The sequence below is a fragment of the Lactuca serriola genome, chromosome 4 (genome assembly GCF_051521515.1).
Source record: "Lactuca serriola cultivar US96UC23 chromosome 4, Lser_US96UC23_V15, whole genome shotgun sequence".
NCBI lineage: Eukaryota > Viridiplantae > Streptophyta > Magnoliopsida > Asterales > Asteraceae > Lactuca > Lactuca serriola.
Genome location: NC_136411.1, coordinates 55,214,223 through 55,226,903, shown reverse-complemented (window position 1 = coordinate 55,226,903; position 12,681 = coordinate 55,214,223).

Genomic DNA, 12,681 nt, shown 5'->3' with positions numbered 1-12,681 from the left:
GTACTACAAACTCATAAATGTCCAATCTTGGGGACAAAAAAGTTCATAAAACTCAACCATGGAGATAAAATAGGAAAGCCACGCCCGTCCTACCACATGTATGCCTAGCGTACTAGTAGATCATCCGTATTTCCACAATACACGAGTACGCTGCGCGTACCCTCAAGTGCGCCCAACATACGACCAAAATGTGAAGCCCTTTTTCCTCAACGGACCAATTGTGCAACACGTACGCTCGACGTACCACACTTACACCTAGCGTACTAGAAGATCATCCGCATTTCCACATTACACGAGTACGCTGCGCGTACCCTCAAGTACGCCCAACACATGACCAAAATGCGAAGCTCTTTGTAACATCCAGAGTTCAGGAGTGCAAGTTCAGGGTTCAAAATGAAAATATGGATGGTCAACTCGGCGAGTCCATGGGTAGACTCGGCGAGCAGCGTCGCGATTCTGGTCGCGTGATAAGTGGCCAACTCGGCGAGTCGGTGGCTGGACTCGGCGAGTTGGTGCTGTGTGGAGAAAACCCTAATTCCGGGGGTTGAGCCCTATATAAAAAACATAATACCCTCTCCCCAGCCTCTTTACTCTCCCTTGAAGTCCAGAAACCCTAATATTCGTTTGTGAGAGAATTAGAGAGCATTTGGATCTTGAAGGAGTGTTGTTGAAGAGATCTTTGAAGATTAAGAGGCTTGGAGCAAGGGACTTTTCAAGGCTTTGGCTTATTCTTCTGTTGGAGTCTTCTCTTGAGGTAATAATTCATTGTTTGAGCTGTTATCCACCTAGATCTATCATTTGTGGGATTTTTGGGAGTATATCTAGTGATATCTTGAGTTTGGAGGTTGGATCTGAGGTTGCTACCTCAGATCTAGTGTAGTGATGATCCAAAAGAGCATAAAGTCCCTGTTTAAGAGTTGTTGATGAAGCCTTTTAGTCCCAAACCCTATCCCTAGAGTGTATTATGCTTAGATCTCCTTGGATTCACGTAAAGTTTGCCACTTTACATGATGGATGACTTGTAGAAGAGTAGATCTATGGATTGGAGACCCTGCATGGCTTGGAAAGCCTCTGTATGGGTTAAGAGCTAGTGGTACTCGGCGAGTCACATGGGTGTACTCGGCGATTTGCATGAAGATAGGCAGCAACTCGACGAGTTGGAAGAACAACTCGGCGAGTTGGTTGAAGATAGCCTTGGACTCGGCGAGTCTGGTCGTGAGGTCCTAACCTTTCCTGGTTAAGCTGTGAATTGGTGAGTCAAGGGATGACTCAGTGAGTTGAGTGCGATTAGACTCAGAGTTGTGGGACTCGGCGAGTCTTGGGGAGACTCGACGAGTTAATTCGTGCTATGGGAGTTTCAGAGCATAGGGACTCGACGAGTCAGCGGGGTGACTCGGCGAGTAGAGATAGTCTTGGGCTGACCAGTTGTCTTCCAGGGGTATTTTGGTATTTATTGAGTTCAGTGTTTTGGTTGTTGATCAGTGGTGAAGTTCGTGTCAGAGGTTGGAGCAGCGTGATCTTATCTTTTCAGTTAGCAGTTGCGAGGTGAGTTATCCTCACTATATCAACAGGGTCTAAGGCACCAAGGCCGGCCCTTTATCGGATTGTAATCCGGGTATCGTTGTTATGTTATTGCTTTGCTATGTTTGCATCCTAGTAGTTAGGATGGTATATGTTAGAGACCAGGTTAAGGTCGGTATCCTGGTATATAGGATTATGCTATGCTAGTGACCGGTTAGGTCGGTATCCTGGTTAGGATGATGTTATGTTATGTGATCTGCTAGATCGGTTTGATTGGATGCGTATTGTTATACGATTGTATGTTTATGTGCACATGGTTGTTGGAATGGGGTTGGGTTGAGGTGGGTCCTGCTTTGTGCTGTAGGCCAACATACCCAGGGCGGACCGGTTATCCCGAAGGCCCAGCGAGCGGTCCGGATAGGCTGTAGGCCCCACGAGGGTGGACCAGACGTGCCGAGGCTCGGAGAGTCGACCAGGACGACTGAAGGCCCGGTGCGGGCGGACCGGTCATACTGTAGACTTAGAGAGTGGACCAGGTGGGTTGAAGGCCCGGTGCGGGCGGACCAACCACACTGCCGACTCGATGGATATGGCTAGACTCTGAGGGTAGACCAGGTGGACTGAAGGCCCGATGTAGCGGACCAGTCACACAGTAGACCCGAAGTGCATGGTTGTTCTGTTCGGTTATGATATGTTATGCGTGGTATATGTGGTTCGTATTTTGGGGGTATCTCACTAAGCTTTCGGGCTTACAGTTGTGGTTTAATGTTTTTCAGGTACTTCAGGAGACCGTGGCAAGGCGAAGGCGTGATCATACCGCTCCTCATGTTCTTGTTTTATGATATGGTTCTGGGAATACTCTGATAATAAATGTATTGAAAACCTTTTTGTAATAACTTAATGAAACTGGGTGGTTTTTGAAAAGTTTAAATTGGCTTGGATTTTGGGAGCGTAACACTCTTTTTCCTCAAGGGACCAATTGTACATCTTTTGATAAAGTTAAGAGCAATAATAATAATACATGGTATTCGGATGTTACATATTACCTTATTTTATTTGGGAAAGCGTGTGTATCAGTATATTGAATATGCAGGAGTGGACCAATTTGTCTCCTTTTTAATGTGCAGGAATCGACAAAGTATTAAACATTTGGGACCACATTCTTTTGGTCCATGTACATCATGCACAAATAATCTTAATGTACCATATTACCCATTCGTGTGCATGTATTCAAGAATCAACAACCTAGTTTCTTACATGAAAAACTCAATGGTCCTAAAATAAAACAAATTGAAGCATTCCAATTTAGGCAACCTACTTTCTTACATGAAAAATTCAATGGTCCTAAATTAAAACAATTTGAAACATTCTAATATTTGAAGCATTCCAATTTAGGGAACCTAAAATAAAACAACTTTCATACAACCATTCCAATTTAGACAACCAAGTTTCTTAAATGACAAATTCAAGAGACCTAAATTAAAACAAGTTTGAAAACATGGAAAAACACTATGCTAGTCTATATTAAGAATTTTTTTCTTTGAATTTCTTGGATCATTATCACCACCAACTCTCTTACCCAACTTCAACTTCAAGATTCTCTCTGACTTCCTTTTCCTCATCCTCTTCAATAAGGATGAAATGTGGGGTACTACTGGGACCTTTATAACATGTATATTTGCAACATTCTCCTCTTGAAATTACACCTCATCAATTTCCTCTTCTACTTGAACCTCATCTAATGTCTCTTTAACTTGCACCTCGTCTAATGCCTTCTCAACTTGCACCTCCTCTAGTGCTTCTTCAACTAGCACGCCATCAAATAATTCCTCTAAATCCTCCTCAGCCTGAACTTATGTTACTTGTGTTGGAGTAACTTGCACCTCAAATTGAGTGACTTTTATTTATTCATGTTGTTCACCTTCAACTTGTATATCATGGAAAAAGATTATTATGTAATGAACAAAAACCAACAAAACAATTAAAACATTGTTTTCTTGTCCTCTTTACATTTACTTTTTGGGGTCTTCCAACAGAACAAGTTGCTTTATTGTGACCTGGTTGCTTGTAAATACTGCACTTCATCCCCTTTCCACTTTTAGACACCTTATTGGTACCATTATTAATTGTCGAAGCCTTACTCTTTTTTGTTTGTGTCCGACCATTATTTTCTGTGGCATCCCTCTTCCTTTTAACAGTTGGTCTTCAAGGCATTCTTCTATTCACATTGGGTAAAGGTGGTGTGTATTTAGTTTTTGGCCACATGTTATATCCATAATATGATACACTAGTGAAATCATTTACGTGTCCTCAAGATGAGATATGAAAAATGTTCAAGGTGGTGCAAGAAGTTACAAGGAAAGATGTGGATTGGGCATTTGGAGTCTTTAATAAACTTTAGAGCATAATACAAAACTCGTCAGGAGCATGAGATTCGAAAAAATAAGAGGCATAATGTACATTTGTATCATATTACATAACATGATACGAACATCAAGTCATTTATTGGTATAACATAGAAGCACTTAAAGTACCACATGATTCTAAACAATAACTATCGAGAATTTAGAGATTTAATGTTACGTCGCAATTTTCAACCCAAATTTTTTATTTTTATTTATTAATATATCAGAGTATAATTACATTTAGTGGAAACATGTTGCAAATACGCGTTTGTACAGTCAAACCTTGCCCTTCTCACTAACCAATGAAGTGTCTGAAAAACATTTATAACAATTGGGTAAACGCTAGGCTTAGTGAGTTTCCCAAGATACAATATACCACAATACATATACATACATACAAATAAATGGGTCCAACCAACATACATAACGGGCCCCACCAAAACTACATGGCGGGCCTCGCCTGACATACATAACCATACATAGAGACCACACATTACATCCTACTAATACAAGCATATATAAGCTATACTATCGACTCTATCTTACTAACTCCTATGTCCTAACATATATATATATATACATATATATATATATATACATATATATATATATATATATATATATATAGAGAGAGAGAGAGAGTACTACATGTTATAGTGAGATAACTCACCTGGAGAGTTACTCAGATGATTGATGGATATCCCTCCGGCATAATGGGTGATGCGCCGAACAACTATTAACCTATAATACTTTAACCTATTAATTTCTATGATGATATGGTAATGAAAACTGGATCTTTCACTAATCCCAATGAATACCGAGAGTTCTATCAAATAAGGATCATCCACGTTGAACAGTTGGGATAAAAGATCTTTTTGGCGTATAACCTTTCTGACATCCAACAACCAAGCCAACATTACCATTCTAGACACCTCTCCCATAAGTAGATCAATCAACATTATAACTGGAATTACTAATAAATCTTATTTATATATCCATAAAAACGACTATGAATATAAATATAAGTTACACTTAAAGTGCAACTTAACTAACTTATAGTCGTAGCGAAACATCAGATGCTCCAGGGCCTTGCTAAAGTATCCGTAAACTAGAAAGTAAATGAACTAAGACTACGAGAGAGTTCCAGAGAGGTCATGGAGGAAAAGAGATGTGAGAAATTAATGAAAATTGTCGCCTATTTATAGTTGATTTTGGGGTGCACGCCGCACACATGGTCGGGTACGCGTCGCGTAATTGTTCGGGGTGACGACATGGATCCACGCAGAAAGTGACACGTGACGAATTCTGGGTGATGTGTCAGTGCATGCCGGGCATCTGGTATGTGCGCGCGGCTGATGTGAAGATTTCTGATTTCTTGTAAATTTCATATCTTTTCCGCATGAGCTCCGTTTTCGACAAGTTTTTTATCCACACGTAGCTATCGACGAGATCTACAACTTCCATTTAGACTTCGTCGTCTAATTTTGAATTTATTTTTAAAGTTATATTTTTAATAGGCTTACACTGTTAAAACTTGTATAAAAATCATAACTCTCTCATATGATATTCGTTCTCGACCATCTTTTATGTCAATGAAATCATATTGATGAGATCTACAACTCTCGTTTAAATTGTTTTACCTAACAATCGACTGATTTCTATTTCGGTTTCTTTGTCGTACAGTACTACGCTGAAACTTCTAAAAATCATAGCTTCCTCTTATGAAGTCATATTTGGACGTTCTCTATATACATGCTCTCGGTTTTGCGATTACTATGACTTTCGTGAAGACTATTTATCCTAGATAGCCCTCTATCAAATTGTGTATTTACATAATTGGTCATTTATACTATAAGGCGAAAATGGGGCGTTACAACTCTCCCCCAATTATAGAGATTCCGTCCCCAAATCCTACTCCTAGCGAACCTTAAGGTAATTCCTATACTATCCTACTAGGGTTTCACGAGATCAACTCAGGACCTAGCCGATGTCGCTGCATCGAATTCGTCCATCTGTACTTTTTTGGCCCTAGAACTTCATTTTATACCTTAGGCCTACTCCCGAACTTCTCGCGAAGTCTTCCAAAACCAAATATGCATTGGTTTGGACTACGATTGATGATCACCTTCAGACGCGAAATATCGACACAGTCGACTTGATATAAGACGATTAATTAAGCAAATGTATCTACGACATCCTAACGGAATGCACTCTCCAGATAATACTGTTAGATGCCATTTTATGCATATTATAGGGTAGTTTTCATTATCATTTAGCATCATATTTTGTACATTGGCATGTAATTTATTTAAATAATGTTCAACTCATGTCTTTTGTTAGAATTCCCGTACTGCTCATATTTTTATGTCAATTTCAGATAGTTCGAGTGAAGCAGTGCTTTGGGAGCAGTTGGATGCGTGTTTGGAGCTTAAAATGGAGCTTGGAACTTCTGGAGTATGTTGATGAATGATTTCAAGGTGCTTTGGTCAAGAAACATTCGATTGAATTGATCACACGAAGATAGAATATACAATATCAAAGTTAAAGGATGTTGCTGGCAGCTTTGACCCCCTGTCAGTATTTTGACCATATCTCGAGAACCGTAACTCCGATTGACGTGATTCAAAATGATCTGAAAAGTATACGAAATTTCGGACGTCATAGGAACAACCTGTGATCGCAGGTTGTCTCCTTGCGATCGCAGGTGACCTTTTTGCGATCGCAAGTTTGGTCGCAGGTTGCCTTCGAGGTTCTTTTGTGCCCACAATTCATCCAGAAGTGAAAACTCAAAACCTACGATCGCAGGTTGTCTCCTTTAGATCGCAGGTTGGCCAAAAAGTGTCAAAATAGCATCGTACTTCATTAAAACGACATTAGATGTGTTTATTTCAAAACCTGCGATCGTAGGTTGTGTACATGCGATTGCAGGTGCGTCGTTTTTGCTGCTGGACGTATTAAAAGACCCTGATAGCCTTCCAGTAACCTAAGTTGGCGATTTCAGAGGTACCAGACGACGAAAATATGATTTTTTGGAGGCGTTTCTTCTCTGATTTCATCAATTTCTGAATATCTGAAGACTGTGGATCATCTCCTTCAAGTAGATTAGTAAGATTAGTTGTTTGATGTCTCTTTTTATTTGTTTTGATCATATTTTAGCCATGTTTGGCTAAACCCTAGTTTTCAGTTCTGCAAAGACAAGTACTTTTCATGTGATTGATCGTTAGATTTGGTTTTTGATTTGTGTTTCTATCTAAATTCTTCAGTTTTGTTCTTAATGAATGTTTGATTTTGATTCTTGTTAGTTTGATCACCTAGCTAGGGTTTTATCATTCCAATTAATCAATTAATATAATCCGTAATTGTTCTTTTCAACTGATAAAAGTAACAAGTATCAGATTGGTTCCGTTTTGAGATTTAACTCGGGTATAAATTGTAAAAATCATATCTTTACGCTTCCGAGCTGTGAGAAGTATTGGATATTGCTGAGAATTTTACATAGATTATAATGCAACTTTTCTGATTTAATTAAGAGCTTAATTAATTGAACAGTAAAAATTTAGGGTTAATTAAAGAGCTTGTTTTGGTTAACTAAATAAGGTAAAAGTGGAATTACTAGAACTTGTTAGTTTTTCTCAGTACCAGCTTAGATAGAACGCATCTCAAATAACCAAGTCAATATTGATTGCATGATTAGGAAAGTTGCAGCAGAGCTGAAATAGTTTTTATTATTGATTTTAGTTTAATTTAATATCATTGCAATTCTAGTTTTTAGTCTAATTCAAAACCCCCTTTCTATATTTTCTATTTCTTGACTAGATTGTGCCTAATGCAAAAAGGCATTGACCATTAGGCTGTATCTCTGAGGTTCGACCCTGCTTCCTTGTGCTATATTTTTAGTGCAACCAGTAGTGATAATTTATTTACTTAATATGTGTGCGACAATGTGTTAACAAATACCTCTAAAAAGGCTTACGACATATCTTAAAACACACACAAATCTAGATTTCAATTGGTTTCTTTACTTAGTTCAACAATTCCATCATAATGAAATTTACCCAAAATTACTACAACGAGTTTACTAATTTGAAAACTCTGGAACCAATACTCTAATATTGGTGAAAAGCTCATTATAAGGCTTGATTATCATCCTTCCTACTGAATTATAATGATCACCAGGTCACCAATAACCTTCTTGAAAGGCTCTAACTACATTACCTATATTGAGGTACAACTATGGTTCGAGCAATTCATTCACGATATGTCGTGATGCTTATCCAACTATTAGGATTTTGATACCATATCGTTCTTTTCATCATCCTTCCTTAATATCTACTTAAGTGTTAGAGTGTTCTGAGTCTGCGGGTGTAGCCGTAGCCTTCACTAGCAGCCAGATATCGTGAGAAAGTGTTGTAAGTCTGTGGGTGTAGTCGTATCCTTCACTAGCAGCCAAATAGTGTTAAAGTGTTGTAAGTATGCGGGTGTAGTTGTAGAATTCGTAAATTATTTTGAAGGTTGAGGGTTGTTTAGTAAATTATGGGCTTATTATGAAGTGATTTTTCAAAAACAAGGACTGTTTGGTAAATGTTGGACTTAAATTCAAAATATTTTATGGGGTCAGGGGCTAAAGTGTAAGTTTTGGGATTAATTAGAAATGATTTTAGAAAGGAGGGACCATAGTTGTTATTATGAAAATATGTGTTGAAGGAAGCAGGTATATATAGTCACCACCCCCCGAAACTATAACCCTAATAGAGATCAGTCGCACCACCCTTATGCCTCCCATCTTCCAACCGCCATCCTCACATACCCTTCTTTTATTTCCGGCGCCGCCACCATCGTGTTGAGGTCGCAAGCCACCGAGCTAAGTGTCGCTACCGTCGTTTCTGTTGTGGCTGAAGATGAAGACCGGCGGTGAGGCATTGTTCTGTCGGAGACGTTGTGTGCACCGATGAACCGTCAAGAGCGAGGTTGCTGTTGCGTTTTTCCTTCTTACGAGACGTCCATCTCCCTCCTTCATCATTTTCCTCCTACCGTTTCTTCCCCGATTGCGTCTGCTGGCTCCCGACACTGCCGTCCTTTCCTCATGGTAGCCTCCTGTCGAGTTTTTGGTGGTTGCCGACGTTTTGTAGAGGGCTCAGTCGATGGAAAGGGGTGCGTGTTTGGGTACATTCAGTGTGCATGATGCTGTGATGATTTCAAGCTGTTGATGTGGGTGTTTGTAGCCGGTGACTAAGAAGAACAACCATGGCGGCCAGCCATGGTGGCTGCCATCGGTGATGTCGCTGCTGTCGTCGCCATATGCCACCAGTTGGGTGGTTGGGGTCGTTTTGTGAATAGATAGTGTGTGTTGGGTGTGGTTTTATTTGGCCGAAAAACCGAGAACAGCCATCGCAGTGGTGGCTGCTGCCATGTACCACCGCTGGCCACCACTAGGGTGGCTGTGTGTGTGTTTATCTTAGTGTGTGCGTTATTTTTTTTTGGGTTAAAGTATTGTAAAATGTAATTGGAAAGTAGAATAATGGAAAGAAACTCAAAACCACCACTGAAGGGTGGTGGCCGTCGCCACCAGCCACCGTGTTGGGTGGCGGTGTGCTTTAGCTTGTGACTAGTTTGTTTTTGTGATGTTTAGACTTAATCGGACTAGAACCCTAACCACCACTGTGAGCCGTCGTTGACCACCACTACCTGAGGTGGTAATGGGTGGTGCCCAACTTATGAAACCCTAATGAGACTAAGGACTTAGCTTTTGGGCCTAATTGGGTTGTGAGGGGTTAGAAACCCTAATTAAGGTTTAGATAACCCTTATTTTGGATATATAGGCCTTGGACATATCGGGACCCACATTTGAGCAATTGGAATGGAATTGTGAATTACACCCAATCACATCATATGAACTTACCTAGTAGAGTGATGGACTTAATGGATTAAGTCCTTAATGGTTTAAGTGAGAAACACTTAACCCTAATTGTCATTTTATGTGAAACCCTAATTTCACTTGGGCTTTGAGTTGGGCCTTCCTATTGTGCTTTGGTGATTGGGATAATAATGGACCATCCAAGAATGATCATATGGACTAGAATATTTAGATGGGCTTTAGGGTAAGGCCCATTATTAGACTTCTGGGCCTTTGGATTGGGCCTTGGGCTTGAAATAAGTTAAAACCTAATGTTTTGAAATGTTTCAAAATTTGCCCTCAAGTTTTGGATTTTAAAAGTTGATTAAAAGTTTAATTTTGAAATGTTAAATTCTAAAACCCTAGTAATTTGAAAAGTTCAAATCACACCCTTATGGTTTTATTAATTAATTAAAGTGTATAATTAAAAGAGATTTAATAAACCCATAAAGTTTTGGTTTACATTTAATTAAATTAAAAGTATAATTTACTAAATTAAAGCACCTAGTATTTTAAAAATGTAAAATACACCCTATACTATATATAATATTAAAAGTCTAATATTATATATATGTATGAGTCAAAAGTTTGTCTTACCGTTAGTAGGCCTCATTCACGAAGCTGGTCTATAAGGGGTGTTTAAGGAAATTGCCTATAAAATGGCGATTGAATGGGTATCCACTCTTACCCACCGCACTCTTGACTAGTGGAGGGTCGTTAGCCGAACGGGTAGGATAGGACAAAAACCTTCCATTATAAGTATAATGAAGTACAAAGTAACTAAATGCTTATACAAATTCCCAAATCATAGTTACTTTAAGAAAAATGTGAAATTATATGCTAATCCATGGAATTAAACTTCGTACCCTTGTCAAACGTTAGTGGAGCATGTGTGGTTAACCGGCACACTAATTTGGGGCGACATTGGTGGTGAAGGGTGGCTCGATGCTTATCATAGATCAATGGAGCGTGTGTGGCTAACCGACACATTGATTAGGTGATAGTAGCATTGGGTGGACCACGTGATTCATATGGTTATTCACACCTTATTTGTGATCCTCGATATCCCAGTCACAAATTGTAGGGCATAATCGAGATTAAAAATGCCATTGAAAAGTTCAATGAATCCTAAAAGATCTAGGAGTTTCAATTCATTTAAAACTTAAACTTCCTTTTCGTTTTTCATGGTGGAAATTAGTAAATCGTCATTTACATACCTTCAAATATTCTGCGACTAGATTACGAAATCCCTTTTATAGGTTGTAGAGTATTGTGTTGGATCCTAGATTGATGTTTCATTTGGGTGTTACATCAAGAATTCTAATCAACTTAACTTGAATTTTCTCCCGTTTTGTAGATGTCTAGTTCTGACAATCATGGTCTTCCTAAATCCCATGGAACAAGCTTTCCAAATGAAGATGATGTTCCACAATATGATCGAGGAACAAGAGATCATGCTTCACTTCCTCCACCTCCTCCAGTTGTTCTCCCTGACCCACAAGTTCAAAGGCTTGAAAAGTTCAAGCTCACTCGAGCCCTTTTGGCAAGTAAACACGAAGATGGGAAACTTGTGTGTGCACACGTCTTAGAGATGAAGTCATAAATTGATAGGTTAAGCATGTTGGGTGTCGAGATTTCAAGTGAGTTGGCTGTTGACTGGGTTCTTCAGTCACTTCCTGAATCATATAGTGAGTTCGTTAGAGAGTACTATATGATGGATCACGACATGACCCTCATTAATCTCACCTATTTGCTTATAGCTGCTGAATCAACAATGATTTGGCGTGCTAATCAATCAAATTTGTCTGGTGAGTCAAACTCCCAAACTTCAATGGACACTAGCAACATTGGAAGTCCAGAAAGAACTAAGTCTGTGATTGTCCGATGTGCTGTGCCAAAGGAGTCCATTTGCTTTTATTGCCAAGAGAAGGGGCATTGGAGACAAAGCTGTCCTATTTACCTGAGAGATCTAAGAGATGGGAGAGTCAAGATATATGGCTCTACTTTAGGTAAAATCCATTAACTAACTCTATAAGTTCCTATTTTTTGATTCTTAATACATGATGTGATAAGATTACATTTTGATGTTTTGCAGGATCGAAGAAAAGAAAGGAAGCTTAAGGAAGAAGCGTGCTGAATCTGATCATGAAGAAATGGATTTCGATCGCATGGATTCAAAGAGCAGATTTTTGAGCTGCTACTTTAGAGTTAGGGTACATTGCTAAGAAATATGTAATAGCATAGTTTTTTAGTTGAATTGCATTGTAAGGACAAGCTTTTCCGCAATAAAATAAATTTTGATTTTATCTTATTTATTTATCCTTACAATGGCGTGTATGAAAATTTGATGTTTGAAGGTTTCTATTATTAGCAATAATGGGTTTGATTCTTAATTATGTTATTTGTGGAAATGTCGAGAATTTTCCAAATAGGGAGAGTTTCTCATCGCCCAAGTTTCAATTGGATAAAAACTTGGAATCATACAACTTGGTTGCGTGATGAATGAGAAATTTCATATCTGGAAATTAGACTAATTCTTTGACAAAGTGTCAAGTGAAGGACTAGGAAATCAAGTACACTAGGTTGTGCGTTGATTTAGTCCACCACAAGAGTGATAAAGATATTCGTCATGATTTACTAAAGTTTAGTAAATATGATTATACTTATAAGAATAAGTGTAATTCTGAGTTAATTGAAAGAGTTTCAATGAATAACAGAACGAATAAAGAAGAATCAAGTAGGCAGAAAGATAAAAGTTTCTCTATTATAAGAAGAAAAGAGAGTACCTTTTATTGTGTTTTATGATAAAGTCTTAATGATTAAGTGTTGGATTAGTGTCTAAGTCCATAACTATTTTGGTAT